Below are 14,129 nucleotides of genomic sequence, written 5' to 3' on the forward strand. Positions count from 1 at the left end.
GCCAGAGTAAAAATAATAATCCCCTCGTAAGTCAAATTAACCTCTCTTGTTGTCAGGCAAAAAGAAGTGATGAACCAAGCGGGCCCATAGATGGAAAGCATCGATATCGCTGATAATCGCTTAAGTGGGTGCGAGAGGACAACCACCACCGCTTTGCATGTGGGCCAAACATATATATGTTAAATACCCAAAATGCACAACTTTGATGTGCCACATGCCTAAAAAACTGTAAACCATGCACCCACACAGAGCGAGGTTCATATCAAGCGTACTACATATGATGGTCCCCTTCCCCCCTCTTCACCGCATACTATATGCTATTGACGTAATATATGTACAACCCAAAAGAATCCGCATCGATGGTGAAATTAATTAACCTCTCCCGATGTAGGTCAAAGTGATGCATGCATGCATGCATCAACGATGGCCTCGTGGGCCCACAGATGAAAGCGTCACACGTGAGTGTCCTAGCTAGGATATATATGCATGTGGCCCAAAAATGTGTTGTGTGATGTTTGAATAACCAATTTTCACAATTTTGATGTGGCACGTGCCTCGGTAACCAAAAAGTCCCGACACTGAGTGAGGTGTACTTGTTCACGGACGCATACATATAGTATATATGCTAGTCCCATCCCACCTGTTCGACGCGTACTATATACCACCATAACACAAACAAAAAAGATTCTACCTTGCTGGTCAAATTAACCTCACTGTCGGCTGTTTGTCAAATTGATGGACGACGACCTCGCGGGCCCACAGAAAGCGTCACACGCGAGTATCGAGTGTCGTGTAGGACAACCATCGACTTCATGTGGCCAAAACATTTATGTATGAAAGGGTTGTGTAATGTTTTAAATAATGATTTCACGACTCTGATGTGGCACCGGCCTGCCTATCAAAACGACCAACCCACACGGTAGCTCACAACTCGTAGTGTACTGCGAGCCACCCGCCACCCCCAGACGCACACACCCACACACACACCGCGAATCCACCTCAACTACGATGCATGTTAAATTTATTATCCCGCGGTGAACAAAAATGTTACCAAAGGAGGGACGTTTTAATTTCAAAAAAATCATAGAGATCATTAAGACGTTTTAGTAAATTGATTGATTTATTTTCTATGGGTATAATGCGCAAAAATCAAATTTGAGCTACATGCACACGTGACAGTGCACCTAAATGGATTGCAAAAACACATGTGTCTCACTGGGTGCATGTTTACTCGCCGTGCAACAAATTTCAAACATTAAGAATCTTGATTTTTAAATTCTAGTACATCCAAAACTTATTTGAAGTTCATGATACTTATCGTGTTGTCATATGGACACCAATACAAAGTGGCATTGTACTTTTTTTTGTCAAATTTGAGACCAGTTTTGATGTAATCTTTATCTAATTACAGACGGGAGATTATTAATAATTGGGAACCAATATCCCAAACGGATTATTTATTCGAACCATGAGCGTTAGACCAATAATGGATACGTGCCATGCTTCGGTTAAGCAATAAAGCGGCAACATTAATCATCCAAATAGAAAAACAATAGACGTGCTGCAGCGTGACCTGTGTGGCGTGCGAGCAGGCGTGAGTTGACAGGACGCATGCGAGCAGTCCGCCGCGTAGGCAGACGGGGAGGCGTGCGTGCAGGTGTGTGAATTGATGGAGGCATGCTCGCTGCATAGTGTCATCGGGAGGCGTGCGAGTAGCTGTGTGAAACTTTGGTAGGCATGCCAGCAGTCCGGTGCGCAGGCTCACCAGGAGGCGAGCCATCGGTTTGACCGCTGCCCGCCTCTCTCCCACAACTCCCACTACTCCATATTAATGGTGCGCCCGAGCGGCGGCACCCCCCATCCTCGCTACGCACACACAATCCTCTCTCTCCGCTTGCATCCTCGATGCCGCTCCCAGTCCTCAAAGCTGTCAGTGTATGAGGATGTCGCCGACGGGCCCCATCGGAGGGAGTGGCGGCGCCGGGGCTGCTAAAGCACCGGAGCACATCGTAGAGATGGAGACAGAGGTTGCCGTCACTGCCGGCGAGTTATCGCTGCACCCTGACGTCATCGACTGCGTCGAGCTTCCACAGCCGGAGGCGGAGTTCCACACCGGCTCCGACGACCACTCCGGCAACGACTCTGACGACCACTCCGGCGACGACTCCGACAACGATAGACAGCTGGTTAGTCAACTATACCCATTTATGTGTCAAATAGATCATAGGGTTTCTCTGGTTACTCCTGCCTCCCGCTTTTTGGAATAGAAATCCTGTGGTTATGCTCTCCCAATCCATGAAATCTGAGTAAGTTTCGTTAGATCTGTGTAGTGTATTGACTGTTTGAATGGTACAGGTGATAAGTGATTAGTTGTTTCATCTGTGCAAATGATTTCAACTAGTAATCCGACTAGGGTTAGTGTTCGTGCTAATAATTCCTAGCCAGGACTTGACTGTAATGCCCATGATGCGGCTATATCTCCCACGTGTCGAGGCACGACTTAGAGGCATAACCGCATTGTGGTTTTGGTCGCAAGAAGGGTCATCTTCACACAATCCCATGTAATGAACAAGAATGGGATAACGAGAGTTGGCTTACAATCGCCACTTCACACAAAACATAAATGTAATTCATACATCATCCAAAATACACACATAGACCGACTACGGTCAAGATCCATAAGAAAATAAGATAACCCCAAATGCTAGATCCCCGATCGTCCCAACTGGGCTCCACTACTGATCATCAGGAAAAGACACATAGTACCGACCACGTTCCTCGTCGAACTCCCACTTGAGGTCGATCCCATCATCTGCAATGACATCGTCGGCACTTGCAACTGTTTTGGTAGAATCTGTGAGTCACGAGGACTCAGCAATCTCACACCCGCGAGATCAAGATTATTTACGCTTATAGAAAAGGATGGTGTAATGAGGTGGAGCTGCAGCAGGCACTAAGCATATATGGTGGCTAACATACGCAAATGAGAGCGAGAAGAGAAGCAACGGAACGGTCGTCATCTAGTAATGACCAAGAAGTGATCCTGAACTCCTACTTACGTTCATGCATAACTCAAACCGTGTTCACTTCCCGGACTCCGCTGAGAAGAGACCATCACGGCTACTCACACGGTTGATGTATTTTAAATGGGTCAAGTGATAAATTCTCTACAACCGGACATTAACAAATTCCCATCTGCCTCATAACAGCGGGCACGGCTTTTGAAAGATAATACCCTGCAGGGGTGTCCCAACTTAGCCCATCATAAGCTCTCATGGTCAACGAAGGATAAACCTTCTCCCGGAAAGACCCGATCAATCTCGGAATCCCGGTTTACAAGACATTTCGACAATGGTAAAACAAGATCAGCAAAGCCGCCCGAATGTGCCGACAAATCCCGATAGGAGCTGCACATATCTCATTCTCAGGGCACAACGGATGAGCCAGACGTCGGGTTGGCATAGACCCTGGTTGCCCAGGGGGCGCCGGACATCGCTCGGTTTGGGCCAGCACTCGAAGGAGCACTGGTCCGGGGGTTTAAATAAAGATGACCCTCGGGCTCGCGAAAAACCGGGGGAAAAAGGCTTAGGTGGCAAATTGTAAAACCAAAGTTGGGCCTTGCTGGAGGAGTTTTATTCAAGGCGAACTGTCAAGGGGGTCCCATAAATCACCCAACCGCGTAAGGAACGCAAACTCAAGGAACATAATACCGGTATGACAGAAACTGGGGCGGCAAGAGTGGAACAAAACACCAGGCATAAGGCCGAGCCTTCCACCCTTTACCAAATATATATATGCATTAATTAAATAAAAGATATTGTGATATCCCAACATATCCATGTTCCAACATGGAACCAACTTCAACTCCACCTGCAACTAGCAACGCTATAAGAAGGGCTGAGCAAAAGCGATAACTTAGCCAAACAACGGTTTGCTAGGAAAGGATGGTTAGAGGCTGACATGGCAACAAGGGAGGCATGATATAGAAAGTGGTAGGTAGCGCAGCATGGCAATAGAGCGAACAACTAGCAAAGCGAAGATAGAAGTGATTTCGAAGGTATGGTCATCTTGCCTGCAAGGTTCTCAGAGTTGTCGAAAGCTTAATCCTCGTCAGCGTACTCAACAGGTTTCTCGTTCACGAACTCGTCTCCCGGCACTACCCAAGACAAGAACACAAGCAATGGAACCACAATCAAACACGGGAAATACACAAGCAACACGAAGCAAAACAAGAATGATATGCAAGATATGATATGCGATGCATATGCGTGCTCCGGAAGGAAAATGATGAACAAGGAAGTCACTTGGCAAACCAAGCATGCCACTAGAAAGATGAGATGATTTCGGTCGAAATGGATATAAAGATCACCGGAAACGGATGCACGGTTAGCAAATGGCAAGCAAAACAAGAATGACACGAATCTGCGATTAACAGCATGACAGCACATAAAATGCAATAAGTAACAATGCTACATAAACCCAACATAGAAACAAAGCATATGGCAGTAATATACAGGAGATGCTTGACAAAAGATGAACACTGAGCTACGGCTAGATCACACCACAGCAGGTTCAAACAAGCATGGCAAAAGTGCAAAAGATAACAGGTTCACAGACTTGGTGAAATTACTGGACATGCCTGAAACAGCATCAGGTAGCAATGTTCAGAGCACGAAATGAACATGCTACAGGAACTTAACATGGAAAAACAAGGGATGGAAGTATTCTACTACATGCATATGACAAAAGTCCCTTACTGACCATAAGCCAAAAAGGGCCAGAAGATATGATGGCAACCATGTAAACATAGCAAGTTCCGTTAACAGGTTTCAGACTTAGCAGAAAACAGAGCATGGCAGAAACAATAATCCGAAGGCATCTTGGTGAGCTTGATGCACTCGCCACAAAGCAATGCATGACAAAACAAGCATACCTACAGCAAGATGGCATGTTTATGAAGGTATCCCTGGAAAGATCAAGTACATAGCGTGTATGGATCAACTACAACAAGCTTGGCAAAATTGAATAACACGTAAACAATCTGACAGAAATATTTTATAGCAAAAGTAGAGCAAGATTGAGTCATGCTATGGCACTCCATAATTGCAAACAAGGGCAGGAATGGATCAATTACAACAATATCTACAAAACATCCTTACTGAACATCTCCAAAATAAGCATAGATCTCTCTGTAGCCACATGGCTACATAGCAACAAAATAACAGCAGTCACAGACTTAGAAAAACTAGTCTCTGAAATCAGAAACATCACGAGGCCTAGTTTGCATGCTTGTGCTAGTCACCACAGAGATCACAAAAATACATGGCATACACATCTGTAAAATGGCATGGCATACAACAAAACACATGTAGAGCTCATGCCCATAAGATGCATAGATTAAAAGCAACAAAAATAACAAATCACCAAGTTCTGATAAGTAACAGCAGATAACAGCAACTAGCACTCTTGCACCAGAGATTTGGGCATCAAGATGGCCTCAAATGAATATGGTGAAATGGAACAAAATGAAGAGCATCATGAGACGAACAATTCAATATATTACACGCGCGAAACGGAGCTATATGCAGAGAGTTGTGATACGATGAACATGAGCATGTATAGTAGAAATCTCAGGACTTGGCAGATTTTGGGGAGAGGAGAAAAGTCAACCTCGAGGTTCACAGATCGAATCGGGGCGAGAGGAGCTCGGGCTCGCCGGCGGGAGGAGGCGCGGTGGAGGAGATGAGGGCTCGGGGAGGCGCGGTCCCGGGCGGCGAGGGGACGGCGACCGGCGGGCGCGGGCGGCGCGCGGGAGGAGCGGCGGAGGCGGCGGCGGTCGGCGACGAGGACGGCGGTGGCCGGCGACGCCGAAGCGAGGCGGCGAGGCAGCGTGGCGGCGGGGCGCTGCGGGAGCGGCGGCGGCGCGCAGGGAGGCGGGCGCGCGCGCGGGATCTGGGCCCGCGGGGGCCGGCGGCGGGCCTGGCGGGCCGCGGCGCGGAGGAGAGAGAGAGCGCCGGCGGAGGCTGACGTGGCGCCCTCTGGTTGGTCGGGCGTGGCGGCGAATTTCGTTCGGCCGGACCGGACATGTCCGGCGGCGGAGAGGGAGCGGGGCTAGGGTTGATATGCGCGAGAATTTCGGGAGAGACACATATTTATAGGTAGAGGGAGCTAGGAGGCTCCAAATGGAGTGCGGTTTTCGCCCACACGATCATATGATCGAACGACCTAGAGCATGGAAGTGAGTTTGCTGGGTTTTGGTCTGTTTAGAGAGGGGTTTTTGCTGCACACACAAAAAGACTTTGCGGTTGCCCGGTTAACCGTTGGAGTACCAAACGACCTCCAAATGGAACGAAACTTGACCGGTGGACTCCCGGTGGTATACCAAGGCCACTTGACAAGCCTCGGTCCATTCCGAGAACGTTCAACACCCACTCACGAAGAGAAACAAGAAGGGTGCACCGGAGGAGATGGGAGTGCCGGATTGCAAAACGGACAACGGGGAAAATGCTCGGATGCATGAGACGAACACGTATGCAAATGCAATGCACATGATGACATGATATGAGATGCATGACATGAACAAAATGCAAAACGAAAGACAAAACTCGACCACAAAGGGAATATCATAACACATAGCCGAAACATGGCAAGAGTTGGAGTTACAAATATGGAAAGTTACATCCGGGGTGTTACATTGACAATTGATTTTGAATGACCTACATATGTTTGTGCCATTATTTTCTTCAAGATTGGTCTGTACATAGATGACTGTGCTTAAAAATCGAACCATAATCTCTGGATATGTATAAATAAATAGGCATAAATTCCTAAACCTACTTCACGTCATGTAATCAGTGATTTGGTGCCAAATTTGTTTTAATATTTGTATAGGTGTTGTCTGATGATGTGGACAGCGAGGATGAAGATGCCTAGAGGAGGTACAAGAGGTGAATCCTGAGTGAGCTTTATGCGGGAATGCATAACAGGCATATTAGGACCTGGAATGACAGCTATGGATGCCCATTTTGCAACCACAATATTCATGACACGTATCTAAGTGTTGTGGCGCATGCAAGAGGACGGGTCGTTGGCTCCTTCAAGCGGAAGTATTCTCGCAGGGTGGCGCACGGCGCGTACGCCGAGTACCTGGAGAAGCTTCAGGATCGTGCCGGCTGCATGTGAGATGAGATGTGGGATGAATCAAACTTTGTACGCTTGAGTATGCTTAATGACGGTTGAACTATGTACTTATGGTTGAACTATGCTTATGTACGTGTACGCTTATTATCTAGGTCTGAGTATGTTAAATATTTTGCCAAATTTTGGTAAAAATTACAACGGGGGACCAATAAACCAGGACAGAGGTAGTACGTCAATCACACACGGTTCCCAAAATTGGAACAGTGTACAATGACTTCCATTTTGCCTGCTGCGTCAATCACACATGGTTCGCTCTAGCAAACCGTCGCCCCCAAAATTCTTTGTGGGACAGAAAACCCTCACCACCCAATTCAAAAAAGAAAGAAAAATCCTCACCATCCCCACGTCACAAAAACCCTTACCCCGCCCGCCACCCCCTCAGCCCCTCTGGTACGTTCCCCATTCACACCTTCACAAGCTCCTCCGCGTCTATGCCATGGCACCGCCTATTGCAGCGGTAAACACTTAGCTTGATGCCTGCCGCCGCAGCCATGCTGCCGGAAAAGCCCACCACATTTCGCCACTTCCGCTTGCCGCCGCCTATCGCCATTGACTTTCTCAACGCTGCTCGCGGTCGACCCAGCTCCGCTCCGTTGGGGAATCTGCCGTACTGAGGGTTCTTTCTCATGGACGACAAGGTAACTAATTTAACGAGATATTATCTCATCTCTTATCCCAGTTCATCTGCCTCCTTTAATCACCCGGCGGAAATCGCAGTGAATTCATTTTTATTCGAGCTGATTTGAGGGTTTTCTTTCATTCATAGAATGTACAGTTTGCCGACACTTCAGGACTTTGTGACCCCCGCCAGAGATTCCATCTCATCGTACCAGATAACTTGAGGACGCGCGCGGTATGTTCAATCTCACCCTAAATCGGTTGGCATGGCCTACTTTCCTGAACATATTCTAAATATTGCCACATTTGGATAAAAGGTGCCACATGCACCATATACGTCAAAGGGGATTTTTCCCTCTTCTTTCTATATTAGGCAAATTAATGATGTATTGTTCTTTCAATTACTCTCATTTTTCCATGACATCATGTTTACCCTATCTGTTTAATTATAGATTTTTGTTCTTCGATTTCAACTGTTGTACAGTTCTTTCAATTTGGGCCCATATTTGCATGTTACCATATTTTCTTTAACAATCCTACCATTTTCTGCAGGGCATCCCTCGCTATGCAACAGATTATGTAGGGCACAATTTTTCCCTTTACATAGGTCAAGGCTCCACGGATGTCATACTGCACACAAACCATGGATTTACAATCGTTGCTACTGTAAGACTTGATGAACGTGGTGACTCCTATTTTGGGGCTAGCTTTTGGAATGAAATTGCAAAGTTTTATGTACTAAAAGCTGGCACTAAAATTGCACTGCACATAAAAGGGCCTGGTCATGAGATATATGCTAACTTCCGCGACAAAATCATCCGTCCAGACTTTGTTCAAAGTAAGTTTTCTTTTCAACTATCTGCATATGTTGACTTACCCAACAATGCCAAATAAATTGTGTAGTATTTAAGCAACCAATTGTTATTCCCTTTTCTTACTATATTCCTTCCTAATAACTGCTAGTTACCAATACACTTTTCTATTGCCCTGTTTTAACTAAATATTCCCTGTACTCCCATTTCTATCAGAAAGTGCCGCTGACAAGGAGACTCCGGAGGTGGAGAACAGGGCTGCCAACAAGCGGAGGTGGGGCGAGCTAGAACCGCAAGCGACTCCAGCAAGCCTAGACTAAATCAGCAGCCTCCCCGATGATATGTTGAGAGTCATAATCTCCCTCCTCCCAATCAAATATGGGGTGTGGACAACCCTCCTTTCCCGGCGGTGGCGTCCCCTATGGAACTCCAGCCCTCTCGACCTCATCGACACCCACGAGCTCTTCCAGGGCTATCCCAAAAGCTTGGATGCGTTCTGCAAGATCCTCGGCAGTCACCTTGGCCCAACCAAAGGCCTTAGAATGGGCAAGTTCCGTTCCAACGGCAAGGACCGAGCCAAGCTTGACGACTGGTTCCGATCCCCCGCCCTAGATCAGCTCGAGGAGCTCACTTTTGATGATGGGCATATGCGGTCGCTGCCAACGTCCGCACTCCGCCTCGCACCCACGCTGCGTGTTGCCAAGTTCAGGAACCGCCATTTCCCGCCCCTTAATGACGCGCCCGCTCTTATTCTACCATGACTGAAGCACCTCGAGCTCATCGGCGTCTGCCTCTCAAAGGGTGACATGGAGCACCTTCTCCGTGGCTGTACTACACTGGAGTACCTTCGTCTTCAGGAGATCAATGGGTTGAGTACCTTCCACATCACCTCCATGACTCTCCGGACTATTTATGTGTGTTGCTGGTGCGGCAGGAAGACATCACAAGATGTGTACCACGGTATGGTCATCCAGGACACACTTGCACTTGAGAGATTACTTGTAGTTTATCAAGAATGTCCCACAAGAATTAATGTCATTTATGCGCTGAAAATGACAGTGGTGGGCTACCCGTCTGACAAATACTCCGAACTTGTTATTGGATCCACACTCGTTCATGTACAACAGCCGCCTTCTACCTCTCCTTCTACAGATTAACATTATTTCTAATTTTGAAGATGTTTGTTCGTCTGTCATTCAGAAAATGATTCCGACAAGCTTGCCCGCGAAACTGCGCACAGTGAAGGTCTTGGCACTGGAATCTATTGGCCCCACCTGGAGCAAGTTGTCAGTTTCCTGAGATGCTTTATGTGCCTGGAGAAGCTATATATCGAGGTGATGTTCCTTTCCTGTTAAATGTTAACCATAAGGGAGTTCATTTTGTGACACCTTTTTCCAAGTTTACAATGACAATGTACTATGATTTCTGAAGGTTCTTTTGGATTCATCTGTACTGGTTTTCTTTGGGAACTTTTCATCCACTCCAACCTCTTGTGAAGAAGGCTACATTTTACTAGAATGTAATCAAATGCCCATGTTAATCATGTCAGATCGAAGATGGCATTTTGGTGCATTTTACAAATCCTGCAAACCAAATAGCTAGGCCTGTAGTAATGTTCAAAACTGCATGTAGGCACTAACACGTTTTCTTCTTTTGCAGATAAGATTAGGCCCAGTGGTGGATAATGTGATAAAATATAACAATCACATCGAATGCCTAGATATGCATCTCTCAGAAATTACTTTGAACTCCTACCGAGGGACCTTACCGGAGATTATATTGGCCAGGTTCTTTGTTCTCAGAGCAAGGGTGCTGAAGGAAATGAGGTTTTCCCTACATTTATTTCGCAAAAATGAATGGTTTGTTGATCAGCGTCGGCGCCTGCGGCACAATGGAGTAGGCTCCAAAAATGCTGAATTTCATTTTGGAACTGCAGATGACAGAGTAATTGGAAGTCATCATGTCAACCCCATACATCACTTCTAAGTGGCTGACCGCTTTGCAAAAAATGTGAGGTTTCGAAGCCAGACTTATGTCAGGACCCCGATTCTAAGTCACACCGATCTAGCCTGTAACACCTCATATCACTTTGCGGCCTCACGCACGGTATTCCCACGGGTGTCGCCTTACCATGGCCCGGGACCGTTTGCGCCTTTTGGCTCACGTATATGATAATGTCGCTAGCATCCATATGACAGAGAACCCGGGCCGACATGACTAGTCGTGAACCCAAAGTGGCACTAACTTACGGGGACAGGCATACGTGAATCAACATCGAGCATGTCGGTCAGCAGCGTGCGAATCCGGGCTGTAGCACTGGGCTAACAGGACTCCGGGAACCCGGGCTGTAGCAGGCTAGGCAGGACTCCGGATGTCACCGCGTGACATTTCCCCGAAGGGACAGACATAGGAACGAAGTGAATCACATGCCGGCCAGTCAAGTGTCCTGGAGCAGTAGTGCTGGGCTAGCAGGACTCCGGTGAACCGGGCTGTAGCGGACTACTATGGCTCATGGAAGCACAAGACTACATTTCCCCATAAGAGAGGCTACCAAGGATAAATAACTAGGTTGTCAGATCCCACACATACCAAGCATTTCAATCATACACACAATATGCTCGATATGTGTAAATACAACATGGCATCACAACATAACTCTACGACTCAAGTATTTATTCATTAGGCTCCGAAGAGCCAGATATTACAAACGTGGGTCTCTCGACCCAGCATTCAGAGCATACAAGTCAAACACATGCGAAAGCTTAACATGTCTGAGTACAGACAACTATAAATGAAAAAGGCTGAGAAGCCTGACTATCTACTAGATCCTGCCGAGGGCACAAAATCGTAGCTGAGGTAACAAGCTAAACGTCGAAGTCCACGCGGAACTACTAGCGAGACTGAAGTCTCTCTGCAAAAACATAAATTAAGCAAACGTGAGTACAAATGTACCCAGCAAGACTTACATCAGAACTAGCTACATATGCATTGGTATCAATAAAGGGGGTGGTGGAGTTTAACTGCAGCAAGGCAGCTTTGACTCAGTGGCTATCCTAACTACGACTAACTCTTTTGAGGTGGCGCACACGAGTCCACATATTCACCATATCAATACTCCACTATGGATCCGCTCCCATCTCCCTACGGGAACGCCATCCATAGGACTCACGCTTATCTTACACATTTTAGAGTATCCACTTTCACTTGTCTATGAACTGTTATAGGCAACCCAGAAGTCCTTTACCGCGGACACGGCTATTCGAATAGATCATGTTAACCCTGCAGGGGTGTACTTCGCCACACACGCTCTCACCACCTACCGCCGTTTACACAGCATGTACTCGGCAACCTTCAAGCGAAAGCCCAGCGAGGGTGTCGGCCACAGCCTACCTAAACACTCAGGTCTCTAGTCCAGGTTTATCGCCTATTCAGGTTCCATCCGCAGGGAGTCCGACCGAGGTTTCCACATACGGCCCCGAACGATGTGTACAGGGTTCCGAGACACCAAACGGGTGCCCGGCATGCCCGGCCACGTGCCTACGGCATCACAGCCCACCCCTCGGGTCAGCGCTACCCACGGCCTCCAGCATACTACAAACACCAGAAACTACTTGCAACTCCTGGACAGAGGACAAGGGTGATTAAGAAGCCGAGAGGGTCCATTGGTTTCGGGCCCAATGCGTGGTAGTAACTATTTCATGGATCACAAACACAGAACTCAGTTCCTGAGGGCGGCTGCAATGAGACAACCCACCATGTACTCCTACATGGCCTTTCACTGCTACCTTTACCAAATAGTGTTCACACACTTAGCTCACACACAGTAGGACATGTTCACAACTTTCCAAATCATCCCCGATGAATCAGACCTGACACGAGTCTAAGCAATGGCAGGCATGACAAACAAGCATGAATGAGTAGGCACATCAGGGCTCAAACAACTCCTACTCATGCTAGTGGGTTTCATCTATTTACTGTGGCAATGACAAGTCATGCAGAGGATAAGGGGTCCAACTACCGCAACAAGCAACAGATGAATCGGTGTTGTCCTAATGCAGTAAAAGAGAGCAGGAGCAAGAGAGTGGGATTGTATCGGAATGAACAAGGGGGTTATGCTTGCCTGGCACTTCCGAAGATCATATAGCTCTTCATCAGTGTCATCGAACTCATCGTCTGAACCACGTCTATCGAGAGGGGACAACCACCGGCAAACAACGAAGAACACAATCAATGCAATGCAACAATTATGATGCATGCTAAGACATGGCAATATGAATGTGTTTTGGCAAATGCAACTACAAACAGATGGGTTTGGGTCTTTTTGAACCAAAGGTTCAATCCCAAACTCAAATTATGAATTTAAATAGTGCCTTATCATGTTTTGAACTAAACAGCAAGGTTAAGTTGTTTAGACATGCATGAAACCGGTACAGATGGATAGATTGGATTTTTCTGATCATTTTTCATATATAAATCTTTTCAATCTGAGTTATAGATTATTTTTTATGATTTTTAGAAGTTTGCTACATTTCTGGAATTTCTGAATTATTTTAAATCCAGAAATCAAATATTGCGTCAGCATTGCGTCATTGTGACGTCAGTGGTCAACGGAGACGGTCCAGGTCAAACCTGACCAGTGGGACCTGCCTGTCAGTGACTAACCTAACTAATCCAGATTAATTAGCGCTAAACTAATACTAATCTAGTTTAGTTAAGAGCATGGGCCCACACATCAGTGACTCAGGGGGAGTCAAACTGGGGTAAAACCGGGTCAAACGAGGTCAAACCCGCCGGTGACTCGACGCCGGCGAGGCCCGAGACGGCGGCACAGCTCGGAAAACGCCCACAGGGCACGGACGAGGCCGTTCTTGGGCACATTGGAGAGCTCTTGCAGGCGCACGTCGAGTGGTGGTGGCGGCCGGGCCTATGGTGGCCGGAGCCAACGACGGCGAGCTCCAAGGCGGCGGCTGGAGTTCGGGTTAGCACGGGGGCGGCGTTAGGGAGCATGACACGGGGTGCGGAGGGGTGCTATGGCCTCCTTGGGGTGCACTGAGCACGGCTACGTGCTCGGTTTAAACGGAGGCGAACCAAAACGACGACGGCGTCAAGTCCGGCGCCGGTGAGGTCTCGGTCTCGACGGAAACGAAGGCTACGATGAGCTAATGGACATGGGAGAAGGGGGAATCGGTAGAGGAGCTCATGGCGAGTGCAGAGGTGGCCTCAGCGTGCTCGGGGAAGCACCGGAGCGAGCGGGCCGGCGAGAGGGATCTCCGGCGGTCCGAGGTTGAAGACGGCGACAGGGCGGTGCTGCGGTGCGTCCCGGCTTGCTTGACTTGGCGGAGAGGTTGGGGACGATGTGGCCGAGCTCCTGGACTGGTCGGGGAAGCAAGGGGGAGGCGGTGGACACGGCAACGACGAGCGGCGGCGACGGTGGCGTTCGGCCGTGCGCGTGGGAGAGAGACGGAGAGGAGGAGGAGCACGGGGAGAGTGAGAGAGGGC

The sequence above is a fragment of the Aegilops tauschii genome, chromosome 6 (genome assembly GCF_002575655.3).
Source record: "Aegilops tauschii subsp. strangulata cultivar AL8/78 chromosome 6, Aet v6.0, whole genome shotgun sequence".
Taxonomy (NCBI): domain Eukaryota; kingdom Viridiplantae; phylum Streptophyta; class Magnoliopsida; order Poales; family Poaceae; genus Aegilops; species Aegilops tauschii.